General features: G+C 37.3%; 1 protein-coding gene across 3 annotated transcripts in view; it reads right to left on the minus strand.

The window, feature by feature from the left end:
* The window catches only part of LOC134215441 (paired box protein Pax-1), a 168,488-nt gene that overhangs the window by 68,525 nt on the left and 81,986 nt on the right, over positions 1-17,977 (minus strand). The window lies entirely within an intron of this gene.

The raw sequence follows: 17,977 nt of genomic DNA on the forward strand, positions 1-17,977 counted from the left end.
CGCGGCTACAAAGTAAGACTATGCTGACGGTGGCTGGGTTCGAATCTCGGTGCCGCTGGTCTAGGCAATTCGGTTTGGAAATTGCCTCGACTTTCCTGGGCATAAAAGTATCATCTTGCTAGGTTCATGATATACGAATGCGAAAATAGTAACTTGGCTTGGAAATCTCTCAGCTAATAACTGTGGAAGTACTTAATGAAAGCTGAGAGGCGGCAATGTCCCAGTGGGGTATGTAATGCCAATGAAGAAGAAGAAAGAAGAAGAAGAAATTAGCTAATCTTTTATAGCAAATGAGCTGATCCGGCAAACTTTGTCTAGCCACAAAATTATCATTTTTCTGATACGCAACAAGCTCTCAAATTTATCCAGAAAACAAATTTTCAAAATGATTTTCATTGCATCGGATCTGTAAGCATCTGGTGTGCATACAAGCTTGGAGAACAGATTATTATTGTGGTTCCTTATCATTCAAATCATCGGATCATTGAGCTCTTAATTTCAAAGCTAGGAATGGAGTTCGTAGGTAAGTCCTTCTAATTGACTCAAGGCCATTGCGAGTTTTCTGTAGAATATAGAGCAATTCTACTACACAATGCAGGGACGAGAACTAACAGCTCGAACGATTTACAATGCTGATGGGTTCGCTTATTTTTAAAATGATTTTTCAGAGGCACTTATTGGCCCCAGTGAAACAATGTTCCAGGCCGAAGAAATAACCATCGGCATTTAACTTTTATGCCCTGCTGCAACGTGACTGGTGAGTTGCCAAATTCCTGTGTGTTTGTTTGAACATTCGCTAATTGGTGATTCTCCCAAAAATAATCGGTAAATTTCTCGAGAAGCATTCCCGCAATTTTTCTGTAAAGTCCCTTGGAAATATCTCCGAAATTTTCTCACGAATTTCACAAACGAAATTCATTCGTGATACCCCCAGCACATCATCGAAAATATAGCGGGGAACTCTTTCTGCAATTTCCTATAAAAATCCTGCAACGATTCTTCCAACAATTCCTGCAGGTATTACTTTAAAAGTTATACCAATAAATTAGGAATACTTCAAGCCCCCTGAAAACTCCCTCCTGAAAACCCCAAAGAAATCCTAAGAAATTGAAATCCCCTCAGTATATTCCTATGGAATTTCTCCACAAGTCCCCAGGAAATTCTTGCGAAAATCGGGCTGTTTTCTTCATTTCGTTACATGACTCCTTTCTCCGTTCATGAGAGGAACAAGTCAGCGTATCAAATCTTGAAAGTATGTTATATTTAATATTCTAATTATTAGACAAACATAAAACCTGATAGCAGAGATGCATTCTAAACACGCTTGGCTCATGTTCTGTTCAGAATGCATCTCTGCCTGAAAGCTAAAAAAGGAATACCGTGGGTTGGGGGTGGTGGGGTTGCAAAATCCATCCACTTCGTAAGATATCAACAAATTGAAGGATGGTTTGTGCGAATTAATTTCTAAATCATTTATCTTATCCTGATCTTATACTTGATAGTAAACCGTCTAAGACGAATTAAGTACTGTCCATTTAATTCCACCAGTTAATTTTCGTTATCTTTGCAGATACGTATTTCGACCACAACTGTGTGGTCGTCTTCAGTGTCTTGTACTTTACTCGACTTCGTACAAGTACAAAACACTGAAGACGACAGCACAGTTGTGGTCGAAATACGTATCTGCAAAGATAACGAAAATTAACTGGTGGAATTAAATGGACAGTACTTAATTCGTCTTAGACGGTTTAATACATTCCACTAAACGAGCTTAATATATTTTTCTTGACAGTAAGTTTTCCGGCCATTGACATGAAAGATAGGCTTTGAAATTGAAATAACACAAAAACAAATCACCGCCCAGCAAACGCGAAGTCTCAGGTGCCATTTGTTTGCATGTTGGACATTTTGTACCGAAAGTGACTGTGCTTAAATCGCAAATCGCGATTAATAGAGTAAGATAAACAGAATAAAAACCAAACGGATCGCTTCTCAAAGTGCATATTGAATTATTTACAGTGGTAGTAGGGAAAAGTGGGTAAAACCGACACCTTAAGCAACTTTAAAGTTCCCCAATCTATGAAGCAATTTTCCGGTCTAGAAATATCATACAAGCATACTTTGGCTCTTCATGCATTAGTCCATGACTTCTCAGGACAATATTTATTGGTAGAATTTGATTTATGATGAAAACGCGAACGGTCCATCATCCAGCCCAACCAGCTGGGGTGCGGGTAAGATCGACACCACGTGAGGGTAAAACCGACACATCAAGTCATTATGGAATCGAACATCAGAACAATTCTAAATGATGTTACAACATAATTGAAAATGTTTAACAACATTCATTTTGATATTTGTGTATGAAATTTTTGTTTAGGGGTCACTCATAAACGATGGTTGAGCAAAATTTTATATATTTAAAATCATCACCACATATCATATTTTATTTAGTTTTTTTTAGTGGGTAGAGTGAAACATATAAAGAGTATAAGAATGTTAGTAACAAATCTACTAGCTACTGTAAATATTGACCTACATTTATATTTCACTTATTTTAAAAAGTTGTTTATAATGGCGATTTAAAATAAATGCGTATGGTGCAGTTATGACAAGAAATGAAAATGCTAGTTCCAAAGGTGAGAAGCTACATGTTTACAGGGGTGAGAATGGATCACGAAAGAACAACACTAGAGAACGGATTGAATATATCTAAGAGCAAAATAAGCCTGAAAATACGATTCTTCTTTGAGCGCTATTGTTATCCGATCTGCAGATATTCCTTGATGACTCAATATTACCCCATAGACCTATTGTCACGGAAAATGATGGTATGGTATGTAATCAGTCTAAGATTAAGTTATATTTCCCGGCGCCTTGTTATCCAATACTTGAATTATATTATGCGAATGATGAGTCTAATAAAACAGAGGAATTTCGAGATTTGATGGCAGGTGTCGAATTTACCCCAATTGATAACATAATGATGATGGGATACATGTGGACGTTTATAATTAGAAAAGTTAACTATTTTTCCACAACATACACAAAATGATGTTCAATTATGGTTCAGAGATGGGTTAAATACTGAAAATCAACAAATTATTGTCGTAAAAGCTTATACACCGATGCCAAAATTTTACATAACTCATCTCCTCAATGGTGGTCAATGCTAATTGTCTGTTTATTATGACTCTTACACGTCTCCGTCAGTTACAAAATGACTAGAAACACAAGAAAACAAACGTTTATTCAAAGTTTGTCGAAATTCCGTCCGATAATCACTTGAAATCAGAGATTTGAAGTGGTGTCGGTTTTACCCACAATTCCCCTATAGAGTATAGGCCTTTTCATGTGACACTGCCGAGCCTGCACTTGTTTACAACCGCTGAACAGGCCTGCAAGTCCGAAGCTGTCACTTTCATAGAAGAACTGTCAATTGACGATGAAATCAGCTGTTTTTAAACGTCTCGTGAAAAGGCCCATTGTCAGCCGGCCTGCATTAACTTAAATATTTTGTTGGAAAAAGCTGTACGGATAATGGTCCTATGATTCGAAATCCGTCCACGGTTGATGGATTTCGAATCAAGAGATGTTGATTTTATTCGTAATATAATCATATTTTTGTTGGGTTCTTATGTGGTCATTAGCGAATCACAATAGCAAAATTTCCAAGACGACTCTGAAAAAAATAGAACAATTTCAAATTATAACTTAAAGGTTGCTTTGTTTTATTGGGTACCGTCTGGTGCTAGGGATCCTGGTACCGCAAAGTTTAGTACGCTGGAGCTATTATTTAAAGGAGTATTAAGTTGCTCTGACTACAACTTCTTGGTGTTGATCTCTATGGTTTTATTAGGTGAAGAACTGAAATATCCTCTCTGAATTCATATTAAGGTACCCCAGGGGCAAGTGGGACCTAAAAAACAATAGTTCAGCAAAATCGCTAACGCATACTTAGAAAACAGGGTATTTCAGGACATAAACCACTGATACATCATTATATGCTTTCGTTGTTGAAGTATAGACGTTTTGTAAGCCATTTATTCAGTTACAAAAATATTGGTAGTGACATAAATAAATTTATTCAGGGACCCACTTACCCCTTCAAACGAGGCAAGTGGGACCTATTGTGCACTATACTGTCGACCGAAACTAATTTGAAGGATGTAAATATAATGTTCATATTATTTCTGGGTTGTAGTATTACAAATCATGGAGTGCGGTTTATTGCTTGTCAGACTTGTGTTTTTGGCAAAAGAAAGGGATTATAATGTTAGCTGATATAAAAACGAGACAACATCCGGTTTATTGTTTAATTGTTCGTTGTCTGGCTTTACATTAGCTTACTTTCTTACCATAGGTGTTAGATAAAATATCTTGTCTCCAATCTTTGTTCACTTTTAGAATGACTGTTTCTCTGTTTAATACAAATTTTTACCTAACTGAGAACTTCAAAAGGAACGTTTTTATTCAGGCGGTGTTCTAATTTTGTAATAGAACGAAATGTACAATTCATGTCTTAAGCACTTTGTTTATCTAAAAATCTGTTAATATGATGCGAAGCTTAAAAATAACAAAACATAAGACAAAACCAATTGATCTATTGTAGAATAAAAAGATTGTTTTCACTGTAAACGGAAAAATTTGAATAGTTATAACCATTGATCTTTTCCATGAGGAAGATTATTTTCAGAAAGTAAAATACACATTTGGTAAACCTTTACACTACTTCTTAACAACGATATCAACTGCATTTGATTCAGATCCACATGATATATTAGTGTCGAAGTTATTTTTCACTAGATAACAATCTAAAAATAGGTAAAATGGCTCTATCAAAAATGGCAGATTTTGGCTTTAATCAAAACTTTTAAATCGTTTTGATGTCACACGATTATTTAATTGCTCAAAATATTCACTTTCCACATCAATAATGAATTTAAAAACGACTATTTTGTTGGAAATCCATTTGAAGTAAAATAAAAGTAATATATTTTGCCGTTAATTTAAAGCCGTTAAAAAATCATGATTAAACAATACCATTTGTATGGTGCCGCAAAGGGTTTTGATAATTAATTTTTTTGTGTCAGGCGAATTCGTTTGAATCTTTCTAGAACATTGACCATTAAAAAGTTCACCGATTAATCGGTAGCCATAGTACCCACTTACCCCGTATTTTCGCTGGCTCCGGGGTACCTTATTAAAAAAAAAAACTATGGTTTTATCTTCTAATTCTTATACAATTTATAACGCTAACAAAGATGCCCTAAGGGCAGCGCCGTAGCGTGTGGTTGGCCAGGTCGCCAAGGGCGCCAGGCCTTTAGGGAGCGCCGAAATCCAGAATTGAACTATAGGAAATGATGACAAATCTCATCAATCTCATTTTTCAGGGGTGGATGAATACCACTTGAATTTTCTTCGATTTGTTTGTAATTTGCTTGGTGAGGGTAACTCATTGTTTTATTGATGCTGAGGGTCTCAATCGGCTAAAATCGATACGGAGGCGGCGCACAACTGTCATTTTTGTTGATTTAGCTTTGCTGCGTCGCAGCATGCGTGAAAAAATAAAAATGACAGTTGTGCGTTGCTTCCGTATCGAGTGGTGTGCCCCCGAAAACGCGAGCACTTTGAAACTTGGATTCCGTGAGGAGTGACCTTGTAGACATTTCCCTCGGGGACTAACATCCGCAATCAACCGTTTGACTTATTTTCGAAAGGACTTTTTCCGTCATTAATTGATACAGGTAACAGAACGTAGGCTCAGGCCTCAGGGAGCATCTTCACTGACTACTTTTTATAATTTACTTGATGAAAAAGGAAGTGAAAATAGAAAGGTACAGGAAATATAAATTAAAAGAAGATTGGAACAAGTTTATGGCAAAACAAGTTTATGGCACGCCAAAGGCAAAACATAGAGTAGATTAAAAAAAACGCGTATAATTTTTGTTCGTGATTAAGAAATCTAAGCCCTTTCCAAGTAATAGATACTCGGATGTAGTGATAGGGGAGTTTGTTCTAATTTGAGAAAAATTCGGACCATAACGATCGCATTTGATCCTGTGAAATTTTCGATTCATTTAAACAGACAATTGTATAAGGGTGAAAATTTATTGGCCTAACCAATTCAACCGATGCCACCAAACTACCGATAGGCCCACTCTAGAAATGAAACCCAATCTTTAAATTACTTTTCAAAATTTCACAGAAAGCGAGCATGAAAGCACCCTCTCCACCACTGATCGAATGTGGTTTACAATTATTTACGATAGACGACAGACTATTGACTTCTCCAAATTAATAGAAGTGTGCGTGATTCCGCAGTATTCCTCTCAAAGTGTTTGTGATAGTTTTGCTGCAACTGGATTACCACCCACTTTTATTTTACACATCCTACACAGTGACATTAGTGTTGGTGATTCTGGCTTTGGAGAAGTCAATACTAACCTTTTCTTGAAGGGGGCACATAAGAAGAATATCGTCCTGTTTCTTTAGACTGAGAAAGCCAACTTCCGAGTATTACATCTTATCCAGTCGAAAAATATCCTACCCTAACACTGTAAGTCCAGTAGAGTAGTTCTTTAAAATTACCGACCAAGGTCTAATGGCGATTCCGAAGGTCTTTCAATCCACTCCAAAGTAGGGTTCTTCTTGTTGCGACTACGTCCGAAAGTGATCCAACCACTAATCGGCACAATTGAGATGGATTTTATTGGCCTAGTTAGATCCACTAGTGCGTGAATTCACAACAAGGAAGTCTGGATTTTGTGTCGGTAACACAAGCACTACTGGATCTAGTATTTTTATTTGCGTAGATTTATTTAATCTTGAACCTTCCGGGACTCGCTTGGTCTTGGACCGCTCACGCAGTCCCGCTTCGTGCTTTTTTCGAAAGTGTTGTACTTTTTACAACGGCGCGAGTCCCCGAAGGTTAAGAAAATCGTTGAAATTTCTATAAAAAGGATTTTTAGAAATGCTCTGTCCATTTTTATAATCCTTACACCTATTGGGACACATGCAAGTTATAGAGACTTAAGGAATTCATAAAGAAAACATTTATTAAATCCACCACGCAAAAATGTTGATAATGAAAGAAAAACAGCTCCTACAGCGCCTGAAAGTAAGGGGCGCCCAATAACGGTTTCGCCAAGGGCGCTGGGAGTCCACGCTACGGCTCTGCCTAAGGGGACAAAATCTGGTCGAAAACGTGATAGAATCGGGAGTGAAAAAATAAAACAGTGGTAAAAACGTTATGATACTGTACATTTTGGTTGTGTGTGTGATATTTTGATAGTTTTTTTCGATTTTGAGGAAATTTCAAAATTTTCAGCAAAGTTTGTGTTTTTGATAAAGTTTGGAGTTTTTAAATAACTCGATAGATTTTTTAAAATTTTCTTTCAAAATTAAAAATGTTTGGTTTTTATTAAACTTTTGAAGATTATTTTAGCGAGATTTTGAGCCCGAGGCTGGCTTATCTTGTTCTTTTTGACAATGATTTTTTTAATTTTTAAAAGGTTTTCGATTTTTGAGGATGTTTCATAAATTCAGTTTGATTGTTTGAGATAATAAAATCTTTTGTAAGATTTGTGAATCTCCCTACGCATTTTTTAAAATTGAAGTTTCGACTCAATTGTTGATTTATTGTTCTAAACGTTTCAAAGTTGTCGAAGTTTTTTAATTTAACTTTCCCGGCGAATTTGATGATTTTTATAAGTTTTGTGGTGAAATGTTTGGATGTTATCAAATTATTTTTAAGTTAATATTTTTTAAAGTTTTCGGGTGAAATTTCTAGCAGCCTTAATTAAAAAAAAATGATGACATTTTTTAAATTCTTTGACCATGATCTAACTGATCAACGAAACTTTTCAAATTTTCTTAAATTAAAATTTTTCTGGCAAAACTGTTTTCGATGATTTTTTACAATTTTAGTTATAACAAATTTCAAAAAAATCAGATGCAATAAAAATATGCAATTTTTTTCTCATTTTTGATTAATTCTTAGTTTTGATGATTTCTTAGTTGGTTTTGTCTACAAAAATTGAGTATATTTGCAAAATTCGATCTATTTAAAAACGTTGAAGCAATTTAGATAAATTACTGTACTTTTCGACATTTTCCTTTATTTTATTATTTTTCAAATTTTGAATGAAGTTTCTGAATTGATTAAAAGATTTTGAAACAAACTCTATTGTTTTAAAAATGTTCAACAGTTTTAAATTTTAGATAAAATGATTTGAAGCTTTGAAATCTCTGATGTTATATTCGAAATCTGTGAGACATTCTATGCATTTTTAAAATTACAATTAAATCATTTAACGAAATATTTGATTTTTGTCAATTCCTCGACGAATTTTTTGATAAATTTTCAAACCCTACGACTAAATGTTTTAAAGTTTTGTTGAGATTCTTCGACTGCTTTTTATTAGTTTATGAAAATTTTGACGAAATTTATAAAAGTATTGAAGAATTCGAGAGAATATTCAAAATTTTTAATACTTGAACATTTTTATTAATTTTTTATTATTGTTGAATTTTTCGGTGAATTTGTTGAGAATTTTTGGCGTACTATTTGATACTTTGGGAAGTCTTTGATGGTATTTATTAAATTTGTTGAACTGTGAACGGCGTTTGTGTTTTTAATGATTTTTAGATCTTTTTAACATTTTAGTTTTTTATAAAACTTTTAAAATTGATGAAACTTTTGAAAAAGATGAAACTTTTGACGAGATTTTCGACGACTATTTCCGGAAAGTTTTAGAAGCCATTTTTTAAAAATTTCGAGGTGTTTTATATAAAAATTACTTGACGCTATATATATATATATATAGGTTGACACACCCTAAATCACCCTCTCCCAGTTTCCACCCACCTATTTTTAAATCTCCGTTTCTTGAAAACTAGTTGTTGAAATCAGGTAAGGTTTTTATTTTTTATAACTGTTTGATATAAAAGCCTGTCCTAGGGTGCCAACGAATCGTAGTGCTCAAAAGTTTCATCTCCTCGAAAAAGTCCCTATGATAAATTTCAGCTCAATCAGATTCCCTCAAGTGTTTGAACAAAGCGGTCAAAGTTTGACTTTTTTGAAACACGAAAATTTTTCAAAGGGGGAGGAGGGTCAAACCCTTAACGAAGTCCGATTGAGCTAAAAAATTTTCATGCGGACTTTTTTTGAGGAGATGAAACTCTTTGAATTTTTTCTTAAACCACTGGGACGATAAATTTACATGACAGCCGAATCTATCCGCGTTAAGTGGTGCTTTCTGCATGTTTTGGCTTTCTTTCGAATGGATAAAAGGCGAAAATCCATTGAACTTAAATAATAGTGTCCGAATTTTAACGTGGACAGGCTTTAATTGAATGAACAAAAACTGAACTTTGACTGTTTTTAACAATTAGTTTTCGAGAAATGAAGATTTTAAAATTGGTCAGCGAAAACTGAGGTCTTTCCATATTGTTGGATGAAATTTTTGATAAGCTGATAATTGAAATTATCAAAAATTTTGATTAATTTTTCCAAACTTTTAACGGTATAGAAATATGTTAAAGTTTAAACACAATTTTTGAAATTCGAAAATTGACTCAAATTTTAATAAATAGAAATTTTTATATTTGAGTTTTCGTTTCTTCAATGTTTCTTCTCAATGTATCAACAAAATAAAAGAAAATGTTTTCATTAGAGGAAATGACGGCTTTGGCAGGTTTTGTTCTATTATTGTTGGGGTTCTCTATAACTAATTACGCTCAAATTTGGACTAAACATTATTTGCATATCAAAGAATATTGTGGCCAAATTTCAGACAATTTGGTCAACAAAACACCCTGACAATAATAGAACAAAACCTGCCAAAGCCGTCATTCCCTATATCATAGTTGAAATTATGTGCCTTTGTAAATAGTTACAAAATCATTAGGCAGAATTTATTTGAAATATCTCCAGAAAATGACGATTTTTCTGGGATTTTGATAAAGCGTTGGAAGTGTTTATTTTGCGATTTATGCAATTTATTTAAAATTCTCGAAAGAATCTACAAAAAAAAATAAAACAAAATTTCATATTTCTATCATTTTCTGTAGATCTCAAGGCGATTTTTCTATGATTCTTTCATTTTCCGATTGAAGATTTTTGAGAAAATCTCAAAACTCGGACATTTTAGAACTTTCTGACAGAATTAAAAAATCCTTTAAGCATTTATATTTTTAAAAATATCGCAAAAATACCCATCGTATTTTTTTTTTTTAATTCAGCGAAAGTTTTCAAATTTACGATAAAAATTATCTTTGCTAAAGATTTTGGATCTTTTGAAACTTGCAATGGAATTTTAATGTATAATTCAGATGAACTTATCCATTAATGGATGACATTTTTCGTATGTGATTTCTTTAGAATGTTCCTCAATTTTTTATAATTCTGGAGCAAGTTTTGAAACAAGACCCCACACCCACAAATTCGAAAAATTGTGCATACAGACATCACCTCAATTCGTTGAGCTGAGTCGTTTGGTATATAACACTATGGCTCTCCGAGCCTTCTATCAAAAGTTCGGTTTTGAAGTCTTCCTATAGCCTCTACGTATACTTTGTATACGCGAAAGGCAAAAAATAATTAAAAGAGGGAACACACTAATTTTAGTTAATTTTGTCGTCAGCACGCTGTACTCAGTACACAGAAAATTTGGAGAATCGAATGATGATTCTGAGCTGGACTTCGACAAAATATTATGTTTCCTAAAACTTGGTCTGCAATTTCGACTAAACAAATTGATGGTGAATGAATAACGCACATTCATTACGGCTGAAACGATTATTTTTTTGTTTTCACAACTACCGCAATTTGTCAACCGTCATCATCGGATCGATTTCCATCGCGCCAAAGGGTTCCTTTCTTCTTCATCAAAAACCCATTCCGGAGATTAGAATCTCCCCTTCGACAATGATGCGTTCGGAAGCAGAGCGCGCTGCTGAACTCCTATATTTGTCACTTGTTGCCGTCTCGCGCAATTGCCGCATGGAAACCCAACCATGTGGACGCAATTGTAGGCACAATTTTGCTCAGAAGGTTGTGGAATCATTCGTTCCTTGTTTTCAAACCGAACCGAATGGCATATTTCGAGCGCGTGGGATTAAAGTTGATGTGCACTTTGACGGTTTATGACGGCATTATTCCGTTGGGCCGTCGGACAATCTAAGTAGGCTTAAAGCGGTGCGGTGTATTGTCGCTACGGTAGGAAATTCTTCAATTTCGTCTATAGATCATTTTTTCTGAAAATGCGAACTGGGGAAAACAACGACAGCTCCATTTCGGAAGGGGCCCGGGTCACGGGAAGATTTTCAGCGACGCATCAAAACTGACCAACAACGGCGAATGCAATACCCTGCTTCCGTTCGGTTCCACGTAGGTGCACAAACGGGGAAGGTCAATCCCCGGACGTGAACCGCGGCACAATTCATTTGACACCCGAGACGCTCGCGTCGCGGATGATACCGACACGGAGGAAAGAAAATGGATAGGAAGTAACAACTTTCGGCCCGTTCCGGGAAGTTTAGAGGCAGCGTGGTCGTACGTCCACGCGTTCGAATTTTTCTTCGAAATTAGGATTTTGACGGAGCGCAGTAAACTCGCCGGGTAGCGTCCAGCTGTCTAGCGCGGCTAACATACTGCGGTCAAATTCGACGTAATCCATGTGTAATTATGGGGTATTATTGATATAAAACTGGAACGTGACCAACTGCTTCGAGAGAGGAAGGAGCGCGCGAGCGAGGGTATTAACTTTCATTATCGCTCCTAATGATGGACTGACCGACTGTATTCATAAAGTGCACCGATCGATCGGTGTCCGCTTTCAAAATGCATTTGAGGGAATACTTCTTGGAAGTTAGCCGTTAAGCTCTCGCATCTTGTGAGTGAAATAATTAATTTCTTTGTGGCATTTTATTTTCAATTTCGTAAATCGAACAAGCGGCCTAAACTCGGAGTAATTCAGGTAGCCGAGTTCGTCGAAACCGTTTCGTTTTAGGGAGTCCATCATTAGAAATTTTCTGTTGTTAACGAACTGCAAACTGTTTACATACTCGGTAATGTACCGTGCCCGATCCGAGCAAATAGTACAAGATGAAAACAAACATAAACAACGGCTGAGGCAATGAGCGTTCAAGTCGGAAACCTAATGATTCGAACGTTCGTAGAACAGAAAAAAATCGATTCGGGTAAAACAAATCTCACAAAAATGTCACCCTCTTAAAAGGCAAACACCGCGAACGTGATTGTGTTTCTGTCGATTTTTTGTTCTGTTTTGTTCGTTTGGCTCGCGCGTTCCGTCGTTCAAGTGCAACGAGATCACGAAAACCGGTGAGTCAAAGTCTTGTTTGGCCTAGATCTTTGGGCGGCTGACGTTGACAACAGCCACCAACGAAGTTGAAGTTCGGTACTGTGTAGGAAAACACACACAAAGTAGGCGAGATGGCGCCCTCAAGTGGCCTGTGAAAGTCGATGCTTACTGTGAAAAGGTTTTATTGTGGTTTTCATCGTCGGAACTTAACTCCCAACGCAGAAGCTGTCAGTGCTTCCATTATCATCCAGAATTCATAATTACAACAAAAACCACTTCATCAGCAAGGATTAGGGCCACTTCGGCACACAGCCGGCACACTTCACCGTTTGAAAGCCGTTTGCGAAGACAACCACCCGCCGCTGGGAAGCGCCGCACTCATCACTCGCGAAAAAATGAAGACATTAGCCAGCTATCTGTTCAGAATCGTACGAAATCATAATGCTTCCTTCCCTCTTTACCAGAAGTGGATAGACAACATCTAATAAATATATCGCCGGCACGTGTCCCGCGACTGCGGTTTTCAAGAGTCGTTCGGAAGCACAATGCAGTTTCCGTGTTCGAACAGGCCCGGCCAGCCGCCTGGCCTGGACCCATTACACCATTAATTATATCGACTTCCGCTCCCCCAACGATTGTCGGGTGAGGCTGAGTGAGGACCAATATCTGCGTGTCTGGCATAATAACGGATCATAACCGTAAGCGTCGTTGCCGATGGCCGGGCTGCCGTATTCGAATGCAATTTGGCATGTGACAATTTCACTGATACCTATACTCATCCTGGCGCAAGCAGCTAGCAGCCAGCGGTCGGATCGGAGTTTTTAGTCAGCGCCACGTGCCGCGCGTTGACTACCTCTTTCTCTCTGTTGTTCTGAGATCGGTTGCTGCTCTAATAGGGACCATCCATCCATGGTGCGATGATGATGCTGCGAAAAATCTGGTTTATGTCACGTTGGAAATCAGGCATTTCCACTATTGGGAATTATATTAGCGGGGATACGCGAATTGGGAGAATAACAGGTTGGGATCGAGAATCAGCTAATAAACAAATTCCCCATTTCGATCAAGTGGAAACGCAGAACATTGTTTTTTTATTTCAATTACATTATCAGTGAAAAAATACTGTGAAAAGAAAATTATTTCGGGGTTTTAGTGGAATGTCTATTTGTAATAAGACGAGTTTGAAAAGTAGGCTTTGAAATTAAAACAACACAAATCAAAAACAAAACACCATCCAACAAACGCGAAGTTTCAGGCGCCATTCGTTCGCGTTTTGACCATAATTGTGAGTGACTGTGTCTTAATTGTAAATCGTAATGGAAAATGTAATATCAGCGGAATATAAATCAGGGGATCGCTTCCTTAGGTGCATATTGGAATATTAACAATAGTAGTCTAGTGAATATTTAGGCAAAACGGCTGTACTGATTTTGATCCATTGATTCGAAATCCATTCCCGGTGGACGCATTTCGATTCAGGACGTGTTGATTTTGTTCATTATTTTATCATTTTTTACCTAGTTTTAAATCCGTAAAAGTTGAACAGAGCCCCTCGTGCATTTATATAAACGACGAAATTTTTTGTTTCCATTCGATTCGTATTTTCTGGAGACTTTTAGTGCTCAGATACGTTCATTTAGAAAATCGGAAACATTTGGCCGAAACCCATCTCACCGAAAGCCATTTGGCCGAAAAAAAAATACAGCCGAAAATGTCGTTTCGGCCGAACCGGTCATTTGACGGAAATATAGGTTGGTCGAAAACAAAATTTAATTGGAGAAATGAGAAACGAAAAAGGGTGAGAAGTAACAAATGGGAAATTGAGACTTCTCATTCTAACTTCTCACTATGCAAACTGTGAAAATAATGATAAGAGAGAAGTGAAATGTCTCACTTATCCCTTCTTTTTGCCTTTCCTATTTTATACTTTTCATTTATCATTGAAAAAAAGTGAGAAGTGAAAATACTCACAATCATTTTTCATATCTTCTGTGAAAAGTGTAAAGTTAAAAGTGAGAAATAAGAAGTAAGAATTAAGAAGTGAAAATGATCTTGATCATATTATTTTCGGTCATATGATTTGCTGGGCCAAATGACATTTTCCACCGTATAACCCGTTCGGCCCAATGACACTTTTGGCAAATGGTTATGTCGCCTTAATGGTCTTTATGGGTCAAACAACATTTTCGACCAAATGGCTATTCCACCTGAATGTCATTTTCGGCCATATTTCCCTTTATGTCTAATGGCATTTGCGGCCATATGACCCGCTCGGAAAAAACGACATTTACGACTGTACAGCATTATTGGCTAAATGACTCTTTAAGCTAAATACTTCTTATAGGCTAAATGTCTTATTCGGCCAACTAGTTAACCGTTCCGGCCAAATGGAATCCAGGTAAATGATTCTCATTCTAAAGTATTATGCCACTTTGTCGAAAAACATTATAATTATTTTTTTTATTATTGTGTGATTTTCTAAATATTATATCAAGTTCATCATAGTGGCCGAACAACACACATTAAGACGAAAAATAAATTAAGACGAAGGTCATCTAGCTACTCTATTTAACCGAATTGGACCAAACGGTTATTAGGGCAAAAACAGTTCGACCGAAAGCTCGGCCAAAAATGTCATTTCGCCGGGTGAAAAGAACTAACGGCTGAATTGATAATTCGCCCAAAAAGCCGTTTGCCTAACAGGGCGTTTGGCCGAATAGGTGGCCGAAAATGGTCATTTGGCAGATAGATGCCCAATTCAGCCAAATTACATTTTCCGTCATTCTGTTGGTTTTCGGTCTAATGGTTAGTTCGGCAAAATGACATATTCAGCCAAACAACTTTCGGCATTGTGTAACTGATGAAATTTAAACTACTATTAAAAAATCACTAAAATAAAGATAAAAAAATCGGCATTGCGGCTTTCTGCCTAACGGTCGTTTGGCGGAGTCGCAGCGGAAAGCCATTTGTCCAGAAACCCCTTTGCCTAATAACACGTTAAGATGAAAGTCATCTAGCTGAATTTCATTTGACCGAATTGATCGTTGAAAACAGTTTGGACAACAGGTCGTTTTGCTGATAAAGTCGTTCGGCCGAAATTGCAGTACGTGTCAAATGAGCAAACATGTCGACCCGTTCGACCAAATGGCCTTTTCTGTCAAACGATGATTTTAGCCAAACGACTTTTACGGCACCAGGTTGTCCAAATTACACCTTCGACCGTATTCTCATTTCTGCTAAATGATCCTTTCTGATAATCGACAATTTCGGCCAAACGGTATTTTTGGCCTAATGACCTATTCGGCTAGTTGACTTTTTCAGTGAAATGACTTGTTCGGTCAAATGACATTTTCGGCCGAATATCCATTTTGGCGAAGACATTCGGCCGAAAATGACTTTCAGCCAGATGGTTTTTTTTTTCGCTTTGTCTCACTATGTGAAAGTTCTGGAGTACCTGAACGCCAAGCAATACCAATACTAAAAGAACGATGTATCTGGCAGCAAGCTACTCGAAGTCGTCCTGCGTGGGATTCTACGACGTGGACGCAAAGGACTTGCGGGAAGCTTTGGAGGACAATGAGATCAAGACTTCAAAAGTGAACATAGCCGTCTGACATGCTAAATCTCAGTCCTATCGGGATCAGCAGTTGCTCCAAACACATGGAGCCCAATGCAAACAGTCGTCACGGAGTCGACTAGTGTGAGCAGATTGCGGAACTGTGGAGATAAGCACTAAACTTGCACAAAGGACTGTCGAAGCGTGCGGAATGAATTATTGGCAGTGGCTGGTTTTCTACGCTGTCAGCATCCAGGCGCTATAGTATATAGTATATAGGCGATTCAGGATGCGCGCTTAAAGAAACAATTCATCGAAACATCAAATTTAACTTCTGCGAAGGTTATCGAAGCTTGCCAAGCCGAAGAAGCAACCCGGTTGGAAATGGAACGTAACCGTTGGCTGGAAACCCGAACTCGTCATGACGTAAACAGAATTGTAGCAGTGAATAAGGACAGTAAGCAGTGCGGCTACTGTGGCCGATCTTATCACAAAAAATATCTACGTGTCGTTTTTGCGGATTGAAGAACCACTTCGAAATCATTTGTAAAAAATAAGGAATGCGACTCTCCGATTGATCCATTGACAGAATGATCTCCAGTGGCGGATTGTAGCAAATCGGATGACAGAATCTTCTTGAAGTTTTTGATTCGTCGGTTTGAATCATTGCATTTAGCGTAACTCCCATAAAACACGCTTTGATTGGTTTTGACACTTTTTGGAGCGAATTTATTTTCCGACGGATGAGCGAAACTTTGCGATTCTGCTTGAAAAACTCAAGCACATAATGCTCTCCCTCGATGAATGAGATTTGAGCATGATTCTATCAACACTGGATGTCACTGATCGCTCCGGTTTTGTTCAGACCCCTTCGAGGATCACGCTCATCGATAATGTGGCCAACGTAAGTATTTGATTTGTTGGTAACCAAATGGGCTTTTTTCTGCTTTGACTGTGAACTCGTACTTTCAAAGTAAACCCATTCAGGGTTCCATTGAAGATGTTCTTCCTCCTGTAAAAATGCGTCACAGAAATCGATCTGGCTAACAACCTTGCAGTGTGATAGTTTTGCGAAGCTGTGGATCGTTGAAAACCATCGAGTGATCCTTACAAATCCTCATGGCTCCACTTGTTTCCCTTACGACGACTATTGGAGCTGCCCACTCCGAATACATGACTGGTGTTTTAGCCTAAGGTAAACCTTTACCTTAATACATAGCCCAGGAGACTCATTGAATGGTTTAGGGTCATTTGGCCGAACGCCACTTGGCCGAATGCCGTTCGGCCGAATAGATAGAATTAGGTTTCTCGTTGAGTGAAGTGAGAAGTGAAATGTTCGGAATTAACAGAGAAAAGTGAGTACTGAGGAGTGAGAAATGAGATAGCCGAGGTCAGTACAGAGTAGTGAGAAGTGAGTATTGCAAAATGGAAGTGAGTATTGCGAAATGGAAGTAAGTAAGTGAACAGTGGGAAGTAAAAACTAGAAAATGAGAAGTGAGTATTAAGAAGTGAGAAGTAGGAGGGCGTAGAGAGAAAAAGATGTTGAGAAGTTAGTGGTGAGATATAGATCAGAAAGAAAAAAGAAGAAGAGAGAGAGAGAGAGAGAGAGAAGAGAAAGATTTAGGAAGAAGAAGAAAGAGAAGAGAAAGTATAAGGATTACGGAAGAAGAGAAGTGAAAGAAAGTGGATGAAGAAAGACAAAAAATAAGGATGAAAGAAAAAGGAAGAAGAAAAAAGAAAGAATGAAAAATAAGAAAGGAAAAAGGGAAAACGGAAAACGAACGGAGGAAGTAGGAAAAAGGAAGAATGAAGAAGGATAAAGGAAGGAAGGAAGGAAGGAAGGAAGGAAGGAAGGAATGAAGGAAGGAAGGAAGGAAGGAAGGAAGGAAGGAAGATGGAAGAAGGATGAAAAAAAGGAAGATGCAAGATAGAAGAAGGAAGAATGAAGATGGAAGATAGAAGATTCTTTTTTGGAAGATGGAAGATAGAAGAAGGAAGAACAAATAAGAACAAATGAAGAAGGAAGAAGAAAAAATAAAAAAGAAGGAATAAGGAAGAAGGAAGAAGGAAAATGAAACAAGGAAGAAGGAAGAAA

This window comes from Armigeres subalbatus, chromosome 1, assembly GCF_024139115.2.
Source record: "Armigeres subalbatus isolate Guangzhou_Male chromosome 1, GZ_Asu_2, whole genome shotgun sequence".
Classification (NCBI taxonomy): Eukaryota; Metazoa; Arthropoda; class Insecta; order Diptera; family Culicidae; genus Armigeres; species Armigeres subalbatus.